A 27512-nucleotide genomic window follows, 5' to 3' on the forward strand; every position below is an offset into this window, starting at 1 on the left:
TGTTATACATCTTTTATTTCTACCAAAAGCCACTAAAATGAGGTGATCTGATCACCAAGAAAGGTATTTGCAGAATAAAACTTTAGAATTATTCAGACAACAGGATACATTTTCTTCCCTATTCTGCATTTAGCAAAACCCATACAACTGCATAAAATTTTTAAATTTCAGTTTTGTACCAACCTCACTTAATGAAGAGGCACTGCCAGGACATTGAGATAATGAATAATTCCCTTTAACTGCGTCATATCTAACTGAAATACTTGACAAAGTATAGGATTAGTCCTGCTTTGTTTTTCTATAAACTGTAAATATTTAGAACGAGAAGAGATTATGCTAAACTGTAAACCTCAAAATATTTTGATTTTTCTAAAGCTACAATATAAAAGCTCAAGTGCAGACAGCTAATGAACACCTGGGCTGAGAGACAACACAAGTTTAAGGCAGTAACCTCTACTCATGATGCCATCATGAGATGTGCCCTGCTGGGTCTCACCAACAGTCCGTCTAGTTCAATATTCTGCCCCCAGAGTGGCAAAGGGAGATGCTATTTAAGGATAAGATAGTGATCCTGGTCACCTTGTCATCTGTCCTCTCCATACTCTCCCAGCATTCTTAGCTGTGCATTACAATTGTCAGAGTCTACACCACTGTCTAACCCTCAGAGTATCCATTTAAAAATATATTGATGGATTTCTACTACAAAATTTTTCTAATCCCTGCTGACAGTAACTGTTTCCACCACCTCCAGAAAATTACTAGCTGCTTCATATAGGAATATGTTATTTTAGCTGTCTTAAAATTATTTCCTATTAGTTTCACGAAGTGCTGCCCAGTTCTTGCAGGATTTTAACAAGGACAGTTCTGCCTTCTGTTTACCCACCGCAACCATGATTTTGTAAACCTCAGCCCCACAACCCTCTGGTGGCCTTAACCTCTCCTAATCACAGTGCCAGCTTCTTAGCCTCTCCTCACAAGGCAGGAGACACACATCGTCTTGATCACCTTAGATTTTCTTCTTTATCTCCACTATATCTTTCCTGAGAATTATTTGACTTCCCCCCAAAACTCTACCCCATTCACTTCACACCATAACAGTTTATCACATGATAATCCTGGTAGTAGCCTCTCCTTATTCATAACATCAAGTACTGTGGCTACTGGCTTGAGGTAAATACTTCAGCACCAACTGTTCACAACAATTCTTCTCTGTAACTAATTTTATAGCAAAAATAACTAACTTTATGGTGCTCTCTTAGCTGCCATTACAAAGCTGTATAAAGCAATAACCATTCTGAGAGCTCCTCTCTACTCCCTCATACATCACAAGCTTTATCTATACGGCACCAGCTGAATTGATGAAGTAGCAAGAAACTGGCCAGTCTTATTTGGCAGTAGACAGGAGAGAGATGAAGAGATGCATTTCATCATTCAGTCCAGTTCTGCCACAAGAGGAGAATCGCATCTTCTAGCAGCCAGGGGAGGGTCTGCTAGGAAATCCATGTTCAGCTCTCTTCATTACTAGTTAGCAATGGAGTCACGGAGCATTAATTCAGTTTGGGAGGAAAACTACCTCACTGAATACTGCTCACGTAGCACACAGGGATTTGGTCATAATCAGAAGGCTCAGTACAGGTGCAAGCCTTTCAATTTTTGTTCAGGAAATATGCAAAGTCGATCTTTTCTTTGTGTAAACTTCAAATATTGTTTTGTTTTTAAGTAAGATGCAAGATACCGTTCTGTTCTTGTGAACCCCATACGGGCTGGCAGCTCTAATTACAGAACCATCTCTACTACCACACTATAGGTGGTATCAGGAAAGTTGTCTGAGCTGAAATCCCCTTAGCACTGACATAACCAAACAGAGGTGACATCACAAATATTATGTCTTCAAATCTCTAGAATCTGGATTAGTTAACTAGTTTTTCCCTCAGGTACAGAAGTTTTATAGTGTATAGAGAGGTGGTATTCTCTTAACTAAAGTACTTCTTTTTCTGAGAGGGAACTTGAAAGAGGGAGAGAGAAGAATAAACAAGAACTCAGAATTAATGATATAGTTAAAGTACGAAGAACTACAGAAAGTAACTTCTGGGAGATTCCCCACATTGCTGAAATATATACTGAGAAAACAACAAAAAAAAGATGTTACTAACAACATATCATTAGTACATACTTTCTATAAATATAACAAACATACCTCTTTGTTTACAGACTGATCTATTTTATCTTGTCCTTCAGGTAAAGGTACTTCTGCCAAAGACTGAAGACTTTTATGGTTAACGCCTTGTTTCAATTCCTTTATAAAGTCATCTTTCTCAGTCAGCTGTTTTCTTAGTTCTTCTGTATCAGTTCCCTCATCCTAATAAACATAGCAAAAATTGCCACAAATTGCAGGATTGGCAAAAGAAATTAACATGTGCATGAGCATCATTACAATTACTCAGTAGCATCAGTTTTAGAATTGCAGGCTCAAACAGCCAGCTGTCCAACAAAAAGCCAACAACTTCATGTATGAGTGGCCTCTACTTAAAGCCAAGAAAGGTCATACAACAGCCTGGGAAGATGCAATGCAAAATTTTTATTTTAATCTACTTATGTAGGGTTATAAATTTCACCTCCCATTGTTTGTGAAGTTCTTGGTTCTGTGCAAAAGGCAGCTGATGTGATAGTTGTTTCAGATTTCCAGTCTAATCAAATTGCAATCAAATGATCAAATAGACTTGAGTGTTTATTTGAACTACTAAGTTTTTTGAAACTTCAGTTACTGTTACAAATTCAGTTTCAGAAAAGCATAAAGCTTTTTTTTTTTGTATTAGCTGCAAACAATTTCAATATGTTTGGAATAGAGCCAAAACATAGTGTTTTGCAGAGTTAGTGAATAACAAAAGAAAAATCACAAAAACAACTAAAAAAAAAATCCCACAGAAACAACAGAAAGAATGAGAGAGGACCTTTCCTGAATCATTTACTGCAGCTTCTTTCAGTTCTGCTATTTCTTTATCTTTTTGTATGGTGATAGAAGCCAAAGTCTTGAGCTGTACTTCCAAAGCTTCTATTAATTTATTTCTTTCTTCACGCCACTTTTGAAGATTGTTGTCCTTTTCTACCAGCTGTGCAGCAAGTCTTTCCTGAATGGGGGAAAAAATAGGTTAGAATTGAACACCACTTCTACAAACCATCTGAACTGTTCTGACAGCTTAGTTTGGCATAGTCAGTACTATTTTATGGCCTCAGTAGACTTGAGAGCCTATGTAGATCTTAAAAAGCTCACACAGAACTAGTTTCACTACAAATATACAAAAGCAAACCATGCTTCAAATGAGAAAAAACTGTATCTATATTTATACTGTTTGTGAAGAGAATTTTTGTCAAGAACCACCACTCCTGCTTGCCCACTTACTGATTTTATTACTGGAAAGTCTCAGGCAAGCAAAGTCACAGACAAAGTGAAAGTAGTCCCAAGCTCCTAACATCCCCCTGTACTGATTGCAGGTCCAGAAGGTCATTGCTAACTACTTCTAGATGCAAGTACAGTTTTAGATTGCACAGATTCATACAATAATTTCATATGCTTAAGAAATTACAACCTTGATACAGCCCAGTGACCAGGCAAGGTATCCACCTTGTTATTAACTATCAGTCACCCTACTTTGAAAGTGGTATGGGAGCAAAACCACTAGCATTTTGACCAAGTATTTTTACTGGAAAGATCTGGAAAGAGGCTTTTTTTGTCAACTACTGCTTGCTTCTTCTCTTCCTTCTAAAGCCTCATAGGCTTCTCCCCCCCCCCCCCCCCTTTTTTTTTTTCAGAAAAGCCAAGCAACAAATCTTGTTTTTCAAAGTATGTTTTCTTAGCTTCATTAAGTAGCAATTCATTTAAGCATAGGTTACTTATTGGTGTTTTACACACAAGATGAAGTTTGAAGAAGGTGGTGGTGGTGACAGGATAGAAAGGAACAGGCACACTAACTTCCATTACGTATCACGCTTTTTCATTTTGTGACACTCCTATTCTTCCCTTTCACATTGAGATGATCTCATGTAGGCTTTGTCATGTGATAAATGAGGGGACTTTGACAAAGGCCAGCTCCCCTCAAGCACCCACACTGTTAACACTTGACACGAGATCTGCTCTGTACTAACGACTTACGCTAGAGGACTCTGACGAGACCTCCAGTCACTTACAATTTCTGCTTGCTGCTCTACATAACGTTCTCTGTCATCCGCAAATTTTCTCATTTCTCTGTTGTGATGGCTCTCAGCTTCTTTCACTTCACTCATGAGTCTCATTTTTTCCTCCAGCCAATTCTTTTTATCAGTTCGATACTTTGTCTCACTTTCCTATTTTAGTGGAACCAGAAATAAAGCCATAGGCAGAGATTAAGCAACAAAAAAAAGAAGTCTTAAAATCCAGATTACCATTAAACTCATTAATTTCAAAAAGATAACAGAAATACTAGCACAGTTTTACTCCAGCATATTCCCAAGTGCAAGTATTATATTCTCATTTGTTCCTTTCCAGTTAAAAAAATTGTTCAGCAGTTCTCAGAACTTATTATTCGGACTGGCACATCTTCAGGGAACAGACTTTTTTCCCTCTAAAAAATGCTCTGGGTAGGTCACAAACACTATTAAAGTTACACCAAAGGTAATGGCAAAAAGACCCTTTTTACTTACAAATTCCCAATCTTTTATACTTGCAGAACATGTTAAAAAACCTACTTCAAGACTGAAAGGCAAAAAATGCAGCAAAATTTGAATGGTAAACAGAGAGAGTGTGTAACTAAGAATGTCGCTTCAATCACAGCAACTTTGCCTCCTTCTCTGCCACAATCAAACCTCTTGTCAGACATTCTCCCACATAGGACCTGAAAAGCTGCTTGAGAAAAAAGTCTACTTTCTAATCCAAGGAGAATTAAGAGGTAAATCCTTAGTCTAACAGGAAGGACTTACAGGTCACACAGCAAGCACAAGATCTTTAAACAGTCTGATTTATTTGCCCAAGCAACTGACGGGAAAAAGGCTTGAAACAATCCAACTCTTGACATCTGTTCAAGACAATTTTAAGAGGAGCCCAGCTAGAGAAGCACCGTCCATGGTAGCATAACATAGTGAAGGGTGCACTCCATTATGGAGCATCAGTGATGCTGTATATTACAAAGACACCACATCCAGACTTTGCTGCACTGATGCACGGCAGTTTTTAGAGGAGGTTTCCTTTACCAGAACTTGCCACATTGTGCCCTAGTTCTTGAAGATAGCAACACAAAAAAAATTTAGACTCCTAAATGAAAGTTATGGCTTTAAACCTAAGTATGAATTACATCACCATGTTTTACCTTCAGTTCTTTTCGCAGCTTTATTAATTCCTCATTTTCATCTATGTTTTTTTCTGTGGTTTTGCTCATCTTTTGCTGCCAGTCACTATTGCTCTGGTTATCCAGCTCTCTATATCTCTGCTTCCATGCTTCCAGTTCTAGTCAGCACACAAAATGAGGTTATATAACATAGTCTTAAATGCATATTTGACCACATTCACATCCTTCTACTAAAGTTACTTGGATTTATCAGCCATGACCACAGAGGGACAACAGAAGCCTTTAACTGTTAGAAGTTTGTTATGTACTATATAAAATTAATGCCTAAATAACACTCAGCAAATCAAAACAGAGATTTAAAGCAGCTATCACAATACATCCAAAACAATTTTGTCTCCTTGCTCCCTTTCCATGGAGAGATTACCCCAAACTAATCTGTTGGTCTCTTCTAATTTGGTTTCAATCACTTGATCTTGTTTAATATGAGTCTGTTCTTGTTCTTCTAATGTCATCCGCATATCTTCAATTATTTTTTCCTTTGCACACAGATCTGAAAATATATTTACAGATGAGCCCCCATCCTAGTTCCCACCATTCTCTCCCAAAGTGCCTTCATCACAAGTAATTTCCCCCATTTCCTGAGATCTAAAGCTCTATTAGAAAGAAATAGAGTATCTCTACTAAACTTTCCAAATCCAAAATTCTGAAGTGATTCTCATCAACTTGATTTAGGTGAGCATTTCATTGTTAATGTCAGACTAAGGCTTGTATTATACGAAAACCTAACTATTGTTCCACTGCTAAATGTTTATCAAACCTGCAAAAACTGTTATTGTGCTAGTTCATGTTTCAGGGTTTGACTTTTTCCACAATAGGCTTACTTTCAGAGCAACGTTTTCTTCCCACTTTCAATAGAGTCTCCTCACAATCCCTGAATTGGCTGCTTTCAATCAGTTCATTAGAGTTCTTTTCTGCCAATTTTCTTTTAATGGTAGTTACAGTGTTGTCCTGTGTTAAAATAAGATAAATTACTTTGAAGTTTTACAAAGTGAGCACTTAATAGGCTTAGTAATCTTTTAGATGCAAATATTTTTACAAATCTATCTGGGTAACCTGTATATGGGTTGTCAGAAGAACAAGTCAGTTACAGATCAGTTGCTTAAACAAAAAGCAGGTACACCTTCAGACAGTAATAAGCACAATGCTTTGCACTGTACAGAAAGTAGAGCAAGAGACTAGGAAACTACGAAATGCAAAAGGAGTTTACCACCTGAAGTATCCAGTGTCAAAAGAGTTGAGGAAATCCATGATTTGCTCAAAGGGCCAATGGTCAGCTCTACAAGTTCATCACTTTCTTGTCATAGTTGGTAGAGCTGGGAGTCTTAACCACCTTCAGCAAAGCCACAGATCATTTTTATCATGAAAGATCTGATGCAATTTGAAAGCCTAGTCAGTTCTGTCATACATACTTTAGACTATGTATTTGACCAAGAATAAAGTTTCTTTACTCACAAGATGACACAAGTGGCAAGCCATGCCGGTTGCCAAGGACCAATCACTCATCTAAGTAATTCATTAAAAAAAATAATGATCTATAGAACAGACTTGAGGTTTGTTGTCACATTTTAAGTTTCATCCCACACAGTCTCATAGAAACACTGGACAGAGCTAGAGCCTGTCTCTTGGAAGGAGCAGTGATAGGAAGCAGTCATCACAACTGTTACCACTCTGAGCATTAATACTATTGAAAAGCTAAGTTGCTCAGAGGCAGAGAGGGAATAGAAGATTAAGTATGGTCAAAGCTTTAAGTTCACAGTGGAAGAGAAAAATGGATCAGAGCGCTGCCTAAGTTTAACTTAAAATGTTCTCAGAACTACATTTCAGGTTACAGGGCATCAGGCTCAAAAAAACACCTAACCGCATGTTTTGATTTTTTTTTTTTTAACCTGTGTACATGTAGCCAAGCCAGCCTTTTGGCATTCAGCAGCCAGCAGCAGACTAGCCAGCTGCAAATTTTATTGATCGCATCAAAAGCAGAGATACCCTGGCCATCCACTCTTAGATCAAACTCTGCTCAATACATTCATATTATTGCTCTGCCTTAGAAAGTTTGTGTGCATCATGGTAGTAGGTGGGACACACTGATTTTTGTTGCCAATTTACACAACCACTGTCCTTCTCACACTAACTTCTAACTTCAATTAAATTTGAGCTTTTGCTGCAGCAAAACCTCCTTTCCTTCCTCTTCCATTCAGGCAAAAATAAAAAAGACAGTGACATAATCCCTCTCTTCCCACAGCTGGAGTCCTCCCAGTTTGAGTGTTGTTTTTTTCTTTAGAGTGGCTCTTCATAGTCTCATCGACAGTCCTCCAATAGTAACTCCAGATCACTGCTTCCAGAAATCCTATTTTCCACACACACCTCTGCACACATTTTGCCGTAACTTCAGTTGTAATGCCAACTTCGCCTGCTACCATTTCAAGAAAGTAGCAATTACTTACAGAAAAATTCAATTTTCCAAAATAGTCAAGTCCGTTATAAGCACAGATTTAATTTTTTTGTAAACAGAAAATTGAGATGTCTAAGACTTACATAGTCTTTTATGGTTTCTTCTAAACAGGATATCAAATCTTGCAGTCTCGTGATAGCATCATCTTTTTGCTCTGCGATGTCCATTAGTTCTTGAATCCTTTTATTCTGCGTATTCATTTTCTTAGAAAAGAAAGTAGTTCAGTCAATGCTAAATTCTTGAACTATACAATGCATTTAGAAGCAAGATCAGTTAAGCTAAGCTTGATATAAAAAAAGCTAGAAACATACTACAATAGCATTTTAAGCTACTGAAATTTTGTACTAAAGCAAGTAATTTTGCACAAGTTTTTTTTGAGAAAGTTACCTCAGTTGCTTCTTTAAGCTGCTCAGCAGCCTCATCCGATTTAATCATCTGCATTTCAAAGTCTGTAACAGGAAGAGAAGCCTGCATCAAATAAGTGGCTATTACATGGTTTACTCAGTAATCCATTTTTCCAGATCTTCTGGTACTTTAGTAGCTTTTGAATAGACTCATTTATTTTTGTGTTGGCTTCTACTTACAGGACACATTTCAAAAGTTCAGGTTTTTTTGAACAGAATTGGGCCCTGTAACCCGTATAAAATATAGATCATGTCAAGAGACTTCTGCTGAAATCATATTATGAGGTATTGATACTTTTATCTATGAATGTTCCACAGAATACCTGAAAACACTGCATCAGCAAAATGTGAAGTGCTGGGATCACAATATAACCATGAAATCAAGAATAAATAATGTTGACATGTTACCCCCACAATTCAGAAGTCTTCAACTGACAGTTCTAAGTTTTGTCTTAAAAATGAAATAATCAAGGCCTGTGGAATTGTTCAACCCAAACATACACAAAACAATTGATTACCACCTATAGAGGTAACATACGATTTGGTTCCAAAATCCTGCTCAACTGGATTATTTCTATTTTACAGTGTCATTTCTTTTTTCTTTCACATCACACACACACCCAGCTCACCTTTGGTTTTCTGTGTCAGCTGTTCTTCAATTTTGATTAGTTCATTGGTTTTCTCTGTCAGCTTTTCTTTGGTCTGAGTTAGTTCAGTGCTAGTTTTTCCCAGTTGCTTTTCAAGCCAACCTATAGCTTCCTGTGGGTCCTCCAGAGACACAATGTATCTGTATGTTTCTTCCGCCTGCTTTTTGGTATCAACGACATCATTCTGCAGAGAATCAATAACATCCTCAAGATCAATGTAGGTGCCTGGCCCTATGCCATGTTCTCCATCCTGAAAGATAATTTATATCCATTTAGAAGTAGCAAATAGTTACACAATATCCATTATTTCTACTGAAAATTTCAAAGAACGTTATGTACTCAAACATCTAAGTACAGTTAATTCTGACTTCAAAGCCATCTTGTAGGTTCACAGGCAATTTGATTGCCAGTTTCTCTCTACCTTCACACAGAATTCTCCAGCATCAAGTAACAGCTACTTTATTTTTAAAGCATTTAACGGCCCACCATCACATTCCCTTTTATACCACCACAAAAGCATCCCCTCCAAATTTAATATAAAAGCTAGCATTTTTACCCAATGAGAACACTGAATGAACACAGCAAGCAAACAGTTTTAGAAGGAATACATCTGAAATTTTCAAATATCAGTAAAAGTTTGTGAGGTCAAATAAGTTTGTGGTAACTTATCAAATTAAGCTGTACTTAAAACACTGACTTTCTTTCCTCCTTGTTTTTTTAAAAACAAAGGGTTCGAAACTCACAAGAACCAGCCTCAACTTCAGAGTTTAGTTATGCTTAAGTGTATATACAATTCTCATTGCTTCAGTTGTAGCCACAATAGCCTTAAGAGGAAAGAAGTCTCTGGGACCACTCCAGTACCATCCATATATGGGGTCTTAGAAGTCAGCTTCAAATACCTTAAACAGGCACTCAATGCAACAGTTTATAGCATAATTGCAGCTTTTCCCCCAGTTTCTTTGTACACAGTAATTCTCACTTTGTGTTGCAGAAATGCAGAAAACCCCAGATTCCTAAATGCATATCCGAGGCACAGCAACTACTCCTATTGAACATGATAAATATATCTTGCTGAGGATACAGTTAGGCAGCATGCAATTCCTTGAAACCATTCTTCTAATTCTTGAGACGTACCATCACCATAACAGGTAGTTAGTGAAAGGGATGTTATCAGGGGCATAATACCAGAGGTCCAGCTTGTTCACTGCGAGGCTTATCCTTTAGTTCATTTTCTTCATCCATGTCTTCAAGATCACCATTTACAAGTTCCTTGAAGATTTCCAGGCGTCTGTCAGAATCTTCTTGAAGCCGTTCTCGTTCATAAGAAAGGAACTCACTATAGTAGGAAAAATAAGTCAGATAAAAGCTAGCTAGTATGAGCTGCTACAAAGTTATTAGTACAGCTGCCTATAAACAAAGATGTTTTTTTCTTTATTTTGGCACAATAAAACAATACACAAAATGGTGTTGCTACACCAGAGTACGCACACTCCTGAAGAATGAGGGGGAGACATATATACACAGATATGGCTAACACTTGACTACAAGCATTTTTTCTAAGCTTCTTGAGCCAGAATACCCATCTGAAGTATCACTAAGACTGCAGTAACCAAAGAATTTGCAAGTGTCACTCTTTCTACAGACATCCTATCAAAGCTCTTCTGTTAGGGAGAGCTCTACAGGAACACTGCTGACAGATTACACACACACACACACACACACCCTATGTGCCCCAAATCAAAGCCTTTCCTACACAGTATTTTTCCTGAACTCATAGTCCAAACAGAAACTGATCTATTAACAGAGGCAGTAAGTCTAGCAGAAGAGTGTGGTCTCTTATAGCCAAGAGACAGATTTAAGAAATAAATGAATGGAATTTAATTTTTTTTAATCATTAACTTTAAAAACCACTTAAAGCTAACTTACTTGAAATATATTTCCTGCTCAGCAAAATATTGGGCAAATTCCTGCATCACCTCTTCACGAATCTTTAGTTCCAGCAGTAACTTATTCTTCTTTTCAGCAATAAGTTTGTTCTTCAACTCTTCTATGAGATTCAGCAGCATCTAGAATTACCATTAGTATTAAGTTTTTCATAACGACATGGTTTCCCATAAGTGAGATTTTTCTCATTCCTCAAACACTACAACACCACTTTACCCTTCCACCTGACAAAATTTCTTCCAGTTCTTTTATTAGTTTATTCATAAACAGGAAGATTTATGAGTAGATCAGAAGATCTCTTTGGTACTAACACAGCAGTTTATAAGTTTGCACAGAGCAGGCATTTGTAAAGAACATCCATTTTATTACAAGAATTCTTGAAGTTGTCTTAAACAGGCTTAAGCTCCACAGGATTTGGCTCTTGTTTTCCAGGTGCTCATTTTTGGGACAATATTAATGAAACCTCCACAAAACAGTTTCTAGTCCTCAGTTCCCTCCTCATCTTCCCTAGAAGTGACTAAATTTGCTGTTCCTTAAGGAACAGTTTTCAGCATTTTCTTGTACACAGAATACAGAGAAACAGTCTTCTGTATTGCTAAAAGCAGGTAATACTTGCTGTGCATTGACCACAGGCTACCAAAAGGAGAGAAAGCCAAATCTGCAATTCTTACTGCTTGGTCTATATTCAGACACATTATAGAGTTTTCCCACAACAGGCATCATCACATCATGAGTAATCCCACTTTTAGTTCTTAATGCTGGATTTAGATAAAATAAGGGTGATCAGAAAAAAAGGTGAGAGGGGGGAAAACCAGAATAATACCTTGCTTCAAGACTCCATGCTACGCTAATTCTTAACATACCCCCGGCACATACCATGTACTCTTTTTTTCCCATAATAACTTTATTATCTTCATGTTTCTGCACTGCTTCTTCTCCTGACATATGCTGTTCCTCCATCTCATTATCATCTTCAATCACATCTTCTAAGCTCCTGTCCCATAGGACAGTAACTCTTTTCCTTGAAATTGGCATTTTAATGTGACTAAGTAGTGATGATGTTGTTGATTTCTGGTCAAATGACTGATCTTGGACAAAAACAGATGTGTCCATAGCTAAAACCTACCCAGAAAACAAAGAATAAAGTCTTCAGTATTTTTTAATCCTCTACTGGCACTTCCAAGATATACCCGCTGCACTTCCCTATAGGTCTCCTGAGCACAGTACTCCCCCAGTCTATCATCTGTTCAGAGTCACTACTTCAACTGGTTTCCAGCTAGAGTATAAAGGAGTCACTTTAGAGTCTAACCCTTCTTTTGATTGCAGGAACACCAAGTTTCACTAGCTTGACAACGTACAAGAGGGTTGCCACCTCATGCACCTTCAGATTTCTGTATTTCCTATACTTTGAGTTTCTAGTTGCATTACACAAATGCCATCCAACAAATTCTGTTTGTTTTAGTGTTGTACTTAACCCATTTAGATGAGCCCACATTCTAATGGCCTGGATCTCTTGTCCTTTGAACATATTTAACTGTCAACAGAAGTTTTCCATGGTTTCCATTAAGGCTGCAGCACTGATCCCCAATACTTTTGTCTTCCAACTCCACCAGGGTTCTATCCCTGCACTTACTCCTACTCATTCTGCTTAACCTCCACCTTCCCACTGAAGCTCCTGAGGACATAAAGACAACCTTTCAAATTCTCTTTGGTGCTCAACCTACATACCTCAGGTGAGCAATATTCCACATTAAGATAGCAGTAGTATATGGGGCAGCTAGACTTGCTACTAGGTGAGAGCATGCTATGACTACAGAAGAAAAATTCACCCAGATCTCATGGAATTTCTTCCAAATATAGCAAGTGTCTTGTCAGGCTGGATATTTTATGGGAATTACGGATTTTTAATAGGAAATATATGTCCCAACAAAGCCTTTTTAAAAGCTTTACAAGGAAATAAAGCCTGACTAGGAGCAATCAGAAAATACGATTGCAACATGAGACAGAAAAACCCAGTCACTAAATTCATATTCTTAGGAGTGAAGGAACCTGCTCTTTAAAGGCAAATCAGAAGTACTGATCAAGATAAACTGCAACACACTTACTTTTTGTGCAATGGCCGAGAACTTTAACACATGGAGTGTTTCATCATACGTTGAAGAACATTGGCTTATGTTTACTATCATGTATACACTCCCCTTTCCACTGAAGAATCCTTGAAGGAAATGAGTTAGTTTACTTTCCCGAAAGGGTATGTGCTGCTGCGACCTTTAAAGACAAAAGAACAGATGACCAGATGTTTAATAATTTCCAGTCAGTGTAAAAGCTACCCAGCATGAAGACTTAAAAATATTTATTAAAGTAGTAGTCATTAAATAAATTAAAATTGTTTTGGACTAGATGCAGCTGTTTGTAGAGAGACCATGTGGCTGTTGTGACTGTGGCTTTAGCCATTATCTTAGATAGGCTATAGCAATATAACCAATGGGAGCACTTAAACTGAAAGTGTTCAACGTTTAGCCTTGGGCAGGTCACACAGCCTCATGCTACACCAAACTATACCCCAACCTCTCTCTTCCCTTCCACATTAATGAAGAGAACATATCTAGTTCTAGGCATGCAGTATCCAACATCATCAGAGATCTCTCTCACTCAGTATCCGGCCTCTGAGAATGGACAAGAGCAAGTGCCTAGGCAAGAAAATGAGCATACACCAAACACATGGAGATACTTTTCAGAACTTTCTTCCTAATCTCCCAGCAGTTTGGCACTTCCTAAAAAAAAAAAAAAAATCACAATTTGTGCCCTTGAATTTAACAGCTGGGGATGTAGTTTTTGATGCTTATAGGAAATTTTATGAGAATTCCTAAAACATGACTGAACGCACACTTGCCACCAAATAGGTTGCCTGCATTTTGGACACATAACAGCTATTCAGTTACATGGACAGTGCTACAGAACTCAGGAAGGCAGCGACACTCCTACCAGAGTACATAGACAGCTCATAAATAGCTTTGCTGCAGGACTGGTAGTCCAAAATAATTTTAAGAAAGTTTCTATTTCCTATTCAACTTGCAAAGGGCATGTATTAACACTTTAACAATATAGAAGAAATGCTCTGAAGCATGATCTCTTAAAATTCCAAGTTATTGGGATCAGAAGAAGTCATTCTGAATACATTAACAGCCCTCTAAGCAGCCGCTAGTTTTAATGCATCCTTCCTATCTGGAAAGAACAGAAAAATAAGACAGACTGTAAATTCACAGAACATAATCAGGAACACACGCTAGCAAAGCTTCTTCATCTTAAGGTGTTACAGACTTTGAACAGGCTGTCAGGAAGAGTGCTACGGGGTAAGTGAATTTGGCAAAGCACATCCATCAGCAGACTGGGTTCATTTAACTTCTGGGACAGAAATAGAGCTGCAAATGAGAACATGTGGAGAAAGCAGTTCCTGGACAGTTATATCCAGCTGTGACTATATATTGTACTGTTTTTTAGACAACTAGCTTCTTGTATTATTTCACTCTTATTTAGATCCCCAAGGTAGGGCATAAATAGCAGGAAGGCTTTCTTTTGTCTGCATATGGTTAGCTGGATCAGGAGGAGAGTGTTAAAAGTTATGTCAGTATTTATTAAAAAACAGACAAATTTTGTCAAATGGTGCACAGTTATGATAGCACAGCAATGTTCTGCTGATGAAAAAATGTTACACTAGAAGTATTAGACAGTTGAGTTAGTTCGTAAGGAGTAATAAAAGGCTAAAAATTTGACACTTACTATGACACTGGTGAAAAGGGGGGTTTAAACTTATTCCAAAGTTTGATTTTTTGATAAACCAAGCTCAGAGGAGTAAAGTTAAATTGCTAAAATATACAATAGCATGCTTAAAGGAGATTAGAATTGATGATTTAAAGAGCAGAACAAGGCAAGTTTAAGATGACTTTGGTAGATCAACAAGTCTATACATCATTTCCACCAAAAACTTAGTATTAGCATTGCATATTTTAAACATTGTAGGTAATACCTAAAAGCCACAACCAGTTTGCAATTCGTACAAGGACTTACTTTGACTGTTGAGAATTCTTGAGTGCGTTAATACACTTGCCTAGAATCAGAAGAGAGGTGTTTATATTTCCACTCTCTTTCAATCTATGACCTTCATTGTGGGTCTTGGCATATCTTTCTCAACCAGCAAGATCACACAGTGACAATCTGAAAACAGATAAGGAAAACTCCCTTTATTTACCTTAGAACATGCACAAATTATTCACTTTTTAAAATGATCACTGTTTTTAGAGGAAGAATTTCTTGATCTTCATCTGCACAAACACTTCCATTCTTTTCAGTGTTGCTTTCCCAATCAAATTTTACATTACCTCCTGACAAATCTTTTCCCAACACACTTCTTATTTCCCCTCCCCCCCACCACCATCCTCTTCCTTTTGAGGACTTAGACGAGTTCAGGTATATAGCAGGCTAACAGAAACTTGTGCTGAACAGAGGGGACAAGATATAGAACAGCACTGCAACCTGATGGCTGGAGATAGAGGGCCAAGTACTGCATGATTGTAGAAAGTGGGGAAAAGGAGTGGGAAGTGGGTAGAAAGTGCATGAGCTTCTACCAGGAAGCACTGGGTATATAGTCAGTACCAGTACACCAACACAGAAGATAACTGACAACTTCATCACAAAAGAAGAGAGGGTCTCTGCTCTGAACTTACTCATTGACTCGGGTGACTTGTGGGGCTCCTGAATCTTCAATTTTTAGTATCTTAACTGTGAACATGCTGTGACTAAAAGGAAAAGTTTAAATCAGCAGAGAAGATAAAGTAGACTAATACCTTCAAAATATTTTTAGCCTCCACAACATCTGTTCAAAACACTGTTGAATCTGTCAACTTGTCTCAGCATATACTCTATCAGATACAAACTTTTAAAGAGATGCTGGTGTAGCCTTTATTTTGCTTTTTCCTCAGACATTTAGATGGAATAAAGCTAAGTGCTTTTGCTTGAAGGACAGTATTTGATAAATCTGTTAGCTTTTGTACAGGTTCATCTTACTGACGGATTGAATCCTTTTGACTAAAAACATTGGGTCACACAGTGCTAAAGGATGCCAAACCTAGATATCTAGACCCTGTTAAAGCCTCTTCCCCTCCTAAAAGCCACAATCCATATTTTAGTTCCCCCTTCCTCCCAGACACCATCCTATGCCCAGTGCTATTCAAAAAGTTTCTCACCTTCTGCTGGCGAAAGTATTTAGCTTCGTGCTTGCGATACTCTGGTGTTTCAACCCCAGTTTTAGAAGTCTAAAAGCTTCTTTAGAATCAGAAATCTGAACCCACTGCAGACCTTTAGGAAGAACAAACACAGTAATCTTGTAAATATCATTATCAAAAAGAAAGAAGGGATTAGGGGATAACGTATGCACACCAAGAATAATACGTTTATTTGAGACAAAAACATTTTACTAAGCATGCTTCAGACAGAAATTATGTGACGACAAAATCAAGATTCTTCCTTCCATGGGAAAGGAAGGGCACATATCTCTCATCATTTCATCCTATTAGCACACAGAAATATGCTCCATCCAAATTAAGTGAGCAACCTTAGCCTCCACTCTGAAAAGCCAAAGCACAGGGTCTAATATGAGCATGAACGCCCTATGTTCATACTCATCAAGGCAGAATTCTACCTGGACAGCTTCTCTGGTTTAGCCTACGATTTTGAGGGTGCGGGGGGAAAATCACCTAGACATCTTTCAGGGCCATCAAGTTAAAAAAAAAAAAAAAAAAAAAAAAGAAAATCAGTGAAGAATTTTGTCTGCAATATGATGACTGTATATCACCTTGGTATGGGCTAGAGTAAATACCTACAACCCTACTAATGGAACTTAGAATATGAACATTATGGCCTCTGTTAAACTAGAGGTCACCAAAATTGTACTAGCAAAAATACCAGCTGTGAGGAAGAAAAATAAGAAAATCATCAGCTGGTTTTCCTCTAGAACATCAGGAACAGCCTTATACCTCCAAATGTTATAAAAAGAGATTATGCTGAAGCATAGCTCAAAGCAGACTATTTCCTACTTCACACCTCTTCTAGTCTTTGAAGAAATGAAGGAGTTGGGTTTATCATCTGATTCAGCTTTTTGAATTATAATTTGGCATATAAAAGATAAAAGGAGCAGGCCAAACACCTCCAAAAAAGCCTTTAATCTAGAATTGGTGTCTTGATTTTCCAAAGAACCTATAAATCAAATAGGATTTGAAACCTGTTATTTCCATGGCCAGAAACAAACACTGAACTGTTAGAGTTCTGCTAACCCCCCGCCTCCCCCAACCCACAACAAATCACATCACAGGCTTCATTAGAGTACTGTAAAATGTAATTTGCAGTCAGACTGAACTTTCTCACATATTCTCTGAAAATACTAACAAAATAGAACTGTTGAGCCAATTATAACTATAGGTAAGAATTTGGAGTCTTTTTTAAGAAAATGGAAAAAATCAAAACACTAAAAAATTTGTCAATTGTTCTCAATATTTCTCCCATTTCAGAGAAATATCAAGTCAGTGGAGTGCACGCAGGCTTTTAAGAGTTACAGTTAACAACAGAGAGAAAACACTATTAAAGGTACAGATACTTCTGTGTATGTAGATTGTTGCCTTTCATACCCAAGGCAGACATTTCTAGTGCCACAGTGAATACAGTTAGGAGTTTTCTAATCTAGAAATAAATATTATTACAGGAAGACTGACTTCTCAAATTACACGTTTGGCAATTTGCAATGTATTCTAATCACCTTTTACATAAGAACATCCCTTGATGTCTTGAGCAAGGCGTAGTGTTTTTCTTTTCTTGTCATTTGACATAGGAATCAGTAGATCATAAAAACATTCATTGTAAATCTCACAAAATGAAACCCAAAGAGAAAATTTCACGTGATTTTTCGCAGTTGTGCTAGATTGTTCTGAGCCTTTTAAGAGTTCTTCCAAATCTGTCAAGTACAAAATATTACAAGTCAGTATAGACCTTGTAAAATAAACTTTATTCAAAAAATTAGTAAGTGAAGACTGATATTACAGCAGCCTTCTAAAAAGCACTTACCCCAGACAAAAATCCCTTGAAACTTTTCTCCCCTTTCTTAAATATCTGGAAGTCACATGCTTACCCTACATATCTGCCAGACACCTCATCTACCACTTCCTTTCCCACTTGCAAATTCTATCAAAAACATGCAGCTTTGTTAGAATTATTCAAGTCTCTTCAATGTCTTTAAAAGAATCAAACTGACAAGTACATATCATTCTAACATTTTAAAGCAAACCTAGTATTTAGGTAGTTTTTAAATGCTAGAATTAGGTTTATCTAATTACATACAGGGTCAGGATACCACTAGAGACCATAGCATAAGTAGTACTATTTTTCCTTGCCATAGTTTCATCTCATTTAATGTCTGTTCAGGTAAACTTCTAACCATTTTATCCTTGTGTTTTCTGGCCAGATAAATTGATCACTATCCAATTCACAGGCATATAAAAATGCCAAGCAGTCATTTTATTATTAACATAGGCCAGAAGTCAGTTGTTGACTTTAAGAAAGCTTCTTTGCCTGCTTTAATTGCAATTCTTTAATATAAAACATACCCTTACAACCAACTGGTGCTTTGCTGTTAGTGCTATCTTGATGGTCTACCTACAAAAGAGAACAGAGGCTTTAAGATACATCGTTGACAGTAGATCACCAGTTCCTTTTGTAACAGCTCCTACTAGACAGTAATACAGTGTAGTTGCAATATGCCAATACAAAGATCCTGACTAGGCATCATGTCTAGTTCAATGCACCTGTTCACTCCTATTGAAAGGATTGTTCTTACCTTAATACTCATCCCTGACACTTCCCTTACATCAGGCCCTATCACAGTACAGAGCACTTCAGCTCCCTGAGCCAGAGGAAAACTAGCCACAGAAAAATAGAGGGGTGGGACCCCACAGAGAAACAGGGTGATTTAACAGGATGATTTGCGGAACTCCAGTTGCAGTTTACACATTATTCTTAACCTGGTGAATCTAGAGAGTCTGGAAATTTTTTAGTATTGGTATTTTGCTAATTCAGGATTCCGTATCTTACAGCTTCCTAGGTCAACTCTCAGAAATAGAGGTAAATGTAGAACACTTGTTCACTTAAGAAATTAAGTGAACAACTTACTACTACATGATACAGGCTGTATCACAGTTGAAATAAAGCCCAGGTTTTAGAAAGAGAAGGAAAACTTCCTTCTGCTGAATTCTTAAAAAAAAAAAAAACAAAAAAAAACCAAAGTAAAACAAATCCCTACAGATAGAGGTTAATACACACACACTCCATTCCCACTCTTAGTTTTGGTTGTTTGGTTTTTTTAGGCACAGAACTGCAAAGAAGTGCAACTCGTCTACCAAAACCAGTATGCTTAAGAGAAGAAACATGGATTAAAAAACAGGTGTGATTTGGGTTGGGTTTTTTTAATGTTTTGTCAAGAGCATATGTCATATAAAGCTGGGATTCCATAAAGCAATTCCTGAAATAGTTAAATACGTGTGTAATCAAAACTTTCAGGTTTAAGCTTTACACATATAAAACACCCACCCAAACCTCTCTCTGTTGAAGTAGGTGCAAACTTTGAAAACTGTTGTTATAAGAACAGCTTAGAGATTTAGTGGCAAAACTACAGGGGACACATACATGATCGTTTTTTCTGAAGCCCTTAAAGACTGCTAGAGCTAGATAGAACATACGCCTGTGCTTTTGAAGTGAAGTCTTGAAGAACTCTGCTGCCACCTGCCTTCCACACTGGAGAATTCTAGTTAAGTAACTCGGATAAAAATCAAGGTAACAGATAGATTCCATCCCACAACAGCCACACCACTGTATTATAACCCAGCATACCACTAGGCAGATAATTCTTTTCACTAAAAATAAAAAATGCACTGCAATCCATTTCTAGTTCCAATTCCTAGCATATGCTCAGTTTTCTTACATTATTGCATTCATTTCAGAGTTAAAGACACCAGGAAAAAGGTATGCTTATACAAAATACAAATCCCCACAACTGTAATTGGACTAAACAGCTTTAGAGTTCCAAGCAATTCATGAAACTGAAGTGTATTTCTGGACTACTCAATAGTGAACTGTTTAAGAATAAAGTCCAGCAGAAACCTGTTTGAATTCAAATCTTTAGAAATCCAACAGCTTTATAGCTCTGCTGTTCCAAAAAACCCTTTGCTTCCTTTGAGGTTATTGGCATAGACTGGAAGAGGGGAACAACCTCAAAATCATTCATTTCTTTCAAGTATCCTGGAAGAGAGTAAATTGTTTAAAGGAGCAGACCTACTAGCATCCCCGCAGATGGCGAGACTATTTGCATTCCATCCTTATTAAGCACCAGTAACCCCAGAGGATAAATTATCAGATGCTCAAACTATAGAAAAAAACCTTAGTGTTTACATTGTATAAAGTATTCAGCCACAAGGCAGAAATTCACAGAACAGGGTTCATCAGCAATATTGCTCACTTTGCTGCTCATCTGAAGAGCTACCTGACAGCAAAGACACGTCCATACTTAAATACAGAGAGTTGCTTCCCATTGAAAAATGAACATGGTAACATTGAGCTATCTAAAGATGCACGTACTCGTCAGTACAGAAAGAAGTGCTCCTCTACCTCTTTTGTTAGGCGAAGTATTGAATTTTTAATAGCAGTTTCTTCTTTCACTTGGTCTCTAGTCAGCCTTATATAATCTCTGCACCGATGGGGTTTGAAATCCATTGCTGTGTATAGCCTCCCTTGAATACTTTTAAACAACATATCCATAGTCCTTGGCAGAATACCGATGTCATCTTCTGTCCCTGAAAGCAACATACCAAAGAAAGACCCTAATTATTACTGTGAACAAGATATACAAATAAACAAAGACAGAAAGATAAGCAACTCTAATCTCAAGGCATACATGATGGATTTGGAGGCCACTTACAGCACGAAGCAGTGGGTTTTTTATTCTCAAGGTAATAGCAATGTCATTAGTGTTCTGAAAGGTATTTGGCTTTCAGCAACAGCTCATGCTCTACCCCTTAGACAGTAAGGGGCAGAACATAAAAACTGATGGGGTGTTCTGCATAAACTTAGCCTTAAGGAAAAAAAACAAAAAACAAACCAACCACAACCAACGCACATTCAATAGAGATTTGCAGTTTTTCAATTGCATTTCATAGGCTGCCTTCACTCTCTCTCTCAAGGAAGTAATCTGCAAATACAACTGATGACTCCTCTCTCAGCTGCAGTCCTGTACTAATTCCACAGACCCTACCAAAAAAGTTCTAGAAGCCTTGTGAAGACTCACTCCTTTCCCTGTCCCAGACCCTTTCCTACCAAAGCATCCTACTTTTGCACATGAAAGGCAAAAAGGAGTCAGATAAAAGCCTCAGTGAACACTTGATCTTTCTGAATCCAGATGCAAGTTTAAAAAGGGTTCACTTAACTTTGATTTCTAAACCAGAGAGGAGAGGAAAGAGGGGAGAATGGAAGAGAAACAACTATCCTGTCTCAGACTGACAGCATTATCTTCCAGCCTCTGATAACTCCTACCGCTCCTGAGACAGATGGGCTTTCACCAGTTACAGCACTAGCTGTGTTGCCCAAGTCAGAACCTATGTAAAATCTAGCTGGCACTCAAACACCAAGCTAGGAACCAAATAACATACTAAAGTACTGTTGGATTACATTTGTTTCTCCTCATCTACTCGTAATTTTTTGTTTCTCGTAATGCCACTTGTAATTCAACCTCACATGAACAAAGTAGCAGTCACTGGCAAACAACAAACAGTCCTAAAAAACTGTTGCATCTTTCACTTAAGTCCCTTGCCATTGACTGAATACAGACTGCCATGTACTGCCACAAAGGAAAGGCTATATTGACAATACTGGGAATAACAGAAGAGGAAATCATGGCACCCCGTAGGCAACATTCTGCCCTGACAGTTCTTATCACAAGTTGATAGTTAAGTCCTAGAAAAATATAATAGCATGAAAAAGTCTGCAGAGTCTGAAAAGACATGAATCAAAAAGTCTTGAAAACCCACACAATATAGCCCAAACTAGCCAAGCATGCGGGACTGTACACTTTAGGAATTTTGGGGGGTTGTTATTTACCTATTATTTATTAGGACAGAGCATGCCATCATTGCCCCAGATTAATGATAACTGAAAATACTGGCAGTAGTCTTTAGTTATAATCTACCTAACAGAAGATCACTTAGAAGACAATGTCACTTCAATAAAGATCAATTTCATATGGCATAAGACATATTGTCCTTCTACTACTTCTGTGTATAAAATAAGCATTATAGAATCTAGAACTGCCATTTTATTACAGGAGAAATTGTTTCCATCTAAATCAAGCCACCTTATTTGTTAAAATGTTTTGAAAAATAATTAAAGAATGACATCTTCCAACCAGAAAGGATATTGAGCTTTAACAGTACAGAAACAGTACATCAGGAGACAAGGTCTCCTAGGATATTATTGATAAACTCAGAAACTCGAGACAAGACAGAAATACTTGGAAGTACTCAAATATGTTTCAAACCATTTATGCTCTGCCTGTAATAATTGAAACGGACTCAAATACTATTCCTTATTTGGAGACAATGCATATAAGATGCATATGACCTTTATAATAATGATTAAGAAAATATGAGTCTGGACTTACACACTTTTCACATTCTGATATACAGAACACATATTTTCTTAACTCCCCCCTCCACCCTCTAGATACTTGGAGGAAAAAAGAAGTCACGTACACCTGGTTGAAATTATTACAGCCTTACAAAGCAATACCACTGTATGTCTACGTAAACTCTGGCAGTGACTGTCAGTTGGCAGTTTAGTGATATTGGTTATGGAAGGAGACTTTCAAAGGCTATTTATTATTATTATTATTCAAGAGAAGCCAATGTACAGGGCCTACAGCTTAAATAAAGGAAAGAGTTATAATATTTCTGCTAGAAGTAATCCTCTCAAAAAAAAAAAAAAAAAAAGGAATTTCATTCAAGAACACATTTCTACTTATACCTTGGAATGTGTAGGTTTTCCCAGCATTTGTAACGCCATATGTAAAAATAAGACGATTATATCCATCTAAGAAGTCTTGCACTGGTTGCTTCATGGTGCCTTCAAAAAATTCTTCTTGAGTTGTTTCAGGGGCAAACACCTGAGCATTACCAAGAAACATCTTTATTTTGTTTCAGCAATCATTAGAGACTTTTAAAGAATCCTTTAAATTCTGTATGTTTATAATCTTAAAGACTATTGACAGTTTAAAAATCTAGTTGGATTGCTATTTAATAATATAAAGTTAAACAAATTTTTCCAGGAAAAGATTAAAAATTTTTAAAGACAATTCATTTACTTGTGAAAAAGTGAACTTCTGTCCAACAGTTTTTTCACTCAGTCGACTCAAAGAATATTGGGGTGGCTTCAGTATGACACTTGTTGAATCTTCAATCGAAACACAGCTCTATTAAAAGGAACCAGAAACAATGCAGGCATGAAAAGTGTATGAAAAGCTCAGCTTAGAGGAAAAAACAAACCAAAAACCCCAAGCATACATTTAAGGTATTTTCAAGTTATATAAATGTCACACCTGCAATTCATTTTCTCTCTCCAACGATGTAAATGGCCTAATACGCAGGCAAACTTGTATGTGTCCCTTAGGCTCCAAAACGTTCCTCTTAAATAAAAAAAAAATAAGGAAGTTAGAAATTTGACTAGCTTCTTTGTTGGATAGCTAGCATCTTAAGGCAGTTTTATTTTCACCAGGCTACTTTGAACAGACTTATTTGATGACAAGAGAAGCAAAAGTAATTCACTACATCAGTTTTCACAAGTGCTTAGGCCTCTGCAGAAGTTCGCTGTGATAACTTAAGAGTTCATAATCTTGCAGCATATATATATACACACACACACGACACTAAGGCAATGAGAAATCAAGAATGAAACCCACAAAAACATTCTATGATTAAGCTGCTCCAAGACTGATGCGCCCAATAAGGTATCAATGCAGTGCCACACAACTTAGTCTAATCCTATCTATCTCCTCCAAATTAAAAACATACTAAAGATGCTTTTCATCTTCTCTGTAAAATTCTGATTATTCGTATTGATGAAAAGACTAAGCTTATTAAAAAATATCCAAACAATGCAAACGTTAAAGCTTTCTTACCTGGCTTGTGTCCGAGTCTGAAGAAACCAAAGAAAAATCACCAGAGAGATCTGTTTTAAGGTCTTCCACACTTACTGGCCCTGTTCTTTGAAGTGGCTCAGCACTAGCAATATAGGATGGTCTGAAAAATTCCTCTTTATCCAAATTTGGTTCCATCCTGCGAGATAAAATAAAATCCTTCTTTTGTTTTCTGATCACATAACATAGAGCTTCTGAAGTCTCTTATATAAGACAAGCCAATTTGAAACTGATAGCTGCAGTTTCTTTAAGGAGAAAGCTTTCTTTATCCTATTCAAAATTTACACAGCAAGTTTCTGATAGCTGGGGAGAGGGTCTGCAATGGAGTTCACATCACGATGAAACAAGACCAGCCATTCTTCTTTCAATGCAAAGCAACTGTTTACGAGGGAAAAAGCCTTACACATATACCACAACCTTGCTAAAACCCATGTTTGACAAGGAAGATAGAATTAAAAAATAAAAACACCAAACAATCATATTGTTCCACATCCGTTTCTCCATCATCCCATTATTGTGTCCATTTAGAATAAAAGTTCATTGCAAGAGTAACCCAGACTTCATGGTTATCTCTGCAGGACCTGATAAATAATTGGTATTATAAATATAACACAATGTAGCTTAATGCATGACAGAGTTCAGAAAAATTCTGAAGACTAGCATATAGTTTTAGCTATTAAGGGGACACTAGAAAATTAGACCTCATGCCAGAGGGCAAGTTACAGAATTGCTTTTTAGTAACTTTTTCAGTCATTTTATAGATCAGCAATTCATCTATTAATCCAAAATTTAATGATTTTTGTGCATCTCAGAATCTGGGCAGTGAAAATTTGCTATAGAAAATGAAAGTAAATTGATTCAGCGTTGATAGTAGACAGGTAGATTTCAAAATAATCTTTAAAAAGTGCATTTTATTTCAAAATATTAGCGTATTTTGTCTGCCCTTCACTCTCCAGTTGCTTTTTCCTGTGATGTTACAGACGTGGCTTGGCAGCTTTTGTTATGAATTAAGTTTAACTCATTGGGCTCACAGACTATGACAGCAACTCACTGGGCTCATAGACTATGGCAGCAAGCATTCCAGCAATTAGACATCTACCACATGGTCTCCTACAGTTTTGAAGCTTTGGACATGATGAGTCAATGGTCTAATACTACATTCCCATGTCTATGCTACAGCCACGTATATATATTTTGTCTCTAAATACTAATGGAGAACACACAGCATTCATTAAAACAGTGGACAGACCAGGGCTGGTTCAGAAAAGGTGTTGCCTATTAAGCAGTCGTAATATTTTTGTTCCGCCCAGCAAAAAACCTGAAATATGCCAGCACTTTGGTGTCAAAACATTTAACAGTTCAGCCTGACTATCTAGCTTGTAAAAGGCAGATACAAGGCTTCATGAAGCCAGACAAACTTCACCAAGAGGCAAATGAGGTAAAGCTATACATAAACTAAGCAGCAATGTTTAGTTTAATCTACAGTTCTTATTTTGTCAGACAACTATATGAAAACCAGGAAAAACTTGGCCTGAAATACTGACAAAGCTTGAACAAACACCAAGTTGGGAATAAGCTACTACTGGAAAGAAACATACCTGTGCTGTCCCGATCTAGAAGTCTTCCTCATCAGCTACACAAAGTCACAGGGCAAAACTCTTACCAGACCTTGACAGGAAACATAGTTGTTAGGTAACTGACAGTTTAGTTGTTTTAAATATAAGCTTATTTTAAAGTGTGATTTGTCGAGATTATGCTCTCACTCTGTGCTTTTTTACCTAAGGGGCAAAATACAAACATTAAGCTATGTATGTAAAGCTGGAATTCAAAGCATTCATATGAGCCCAGCATTCAGATAAGTCAGGTTGAACCACTAATAGCATGTAAAACACAAGATGCAAACTGTCCATCTGTCTGCACATTGTGTCATACAGCACTGTAATTACCTTAGATGTTCTGGGGTAAACAGGTATACTGCCCGGCTGTAGCCTCTAAAATGTACTTGTATACTGGGATACGTTATTGTAATTCTGCTTATCGTGACAACAGAGTTTAGAGCTGCAGACACCTTAAGAGAAGGGTATCCAGAATGGCACACAAAGCAAAACCTGGTCACGGTACACACACAACCTGTAGCACTGTCAGACAGCACAAGGGTTGAAAAGGCTCCAAACCTCACAGCTGGCAGCTTATAAAGAAACATAACGCATCCGTACTTACACTTTAAAAAATTTAAAAGAAAAGTTTTCCTCCGCAATTACCAATCTCTCACTGCAAGGCTTCGCAGTGTTGTCCCGTTCTTACGGGACACTGTCGCATGGCCTGGTCATAGCCCTGGACGCTACCCGTGACTTGCACGCCCCTCAGCAGTACCTAAAAGTTTTCACACACACATCCCCCGCTCCACAAGTTTTCACCCACCGTAGTGCCAGGGGAGAAGCGAGGGGAAGAGGCCTCAGCACCGCCCGCCACGCAGACCCCCCAGCACCGCTTCCCAGCTCCGCGACCCCGAGGTCGAAACCGCCGCCTCCTTCCCTCCTCTAGCGAGCGGCCGGCAGCCCGACAGCCCCACAACCCCTTACCGGAGAGCGCACGGCAGGCTGAGCGAGCCCAGCCACCGACCTCCGCCAGGCGAGAGCCGCTCGGCTCTGCCGAGCGGCCCTAGCAACCGTTGCGACTCACCAACAAAACTAAGGCACGGCCGCGATTCTTTTCAAATCTGACCAATGGCAGAGCTCGGCGCCGTCACGCGACCGCCGGCGAGGGAGGGCGGACGTTGCCGCGGCGAAAGGCTCGGCGGGAAATGTAGTCTGGGGGGGGCACGCGGCGGGGCCGGGCCGGGCCGGGCCGGGCAGCCCGGCTGGCGGTGCGGGGGGGAGGTTTCCTCTGAGGCGGCGGCTGGGCTTCGCAGTGGGGGCGCGCTGCGCTGCGAGGGGTGTTCTCTGAGGCTTCTGTGTTGCAGGCACCCAGAGTATGGAAATGTACGGATTTAGGTAACAAAAATCACCATAAGTTTCTCTTTAGACTCAGACAGGAATTCTTTGAACTTTAATAAAGAATGTCTGCCTGTTTTAAATTGAAATAAAAGGAAAAGTAACTTGAAAGTAGTCAATAACTACCAAAACCAAACGTTTGTCTTTCATTTGAAGAAAATGCCAGCTAGTGCAAGCAATTCTGTAAAAGAATAATTCTACACAGATCCTGTATCAGCTGCTTTGATGAGGTTGTCTTTAAGATTATATCCCATCTTTCGTTAAACAGAGGTTGTGTCGTATCAGTAAAAGATGTGTGCTTGATTTCAGTTCAGATGCAGACCATGTTGCAAGAGTCGGTGTGTTTTAACAGCAGAAAGTGATGCGATTTTGGATTTGAAATTGCTTGCCAAACAAAACCGAAAAGCTCTTGTAGACA

General features: G+C 38.1%; 1 pseudogene; it reads right to left on the bottom strand.

Moving 5' to 3' along the window:
• Positions 1-404: 404 nt before the first annotated feature.
• On the bottom strand, positions 405-25719 carry LOC141938562 (kinesin-like protein KIF20B; annotated as a pseudogene).
• Between the last annotated feature and the right edge of the window lie 1793 nt (positions 25720-27512).

The sequence above is a fragment of the Strix uralensis genome, unplaced genomic scaffold (assembly GCF_047716275.1).
Source record: "Strix uralensis isolate ZFMK-TIS-50842 unplaced genomic scaffold, bStrUra1 scaffold_149, whole genome shotgun sequence".
NCBI classification, from domain to species: domain Eukaryota; kingdom Metazoa; phylum Chordata; class Aves; order Strigiformes; family Strigidae; genus Strix; species Strix uralensis.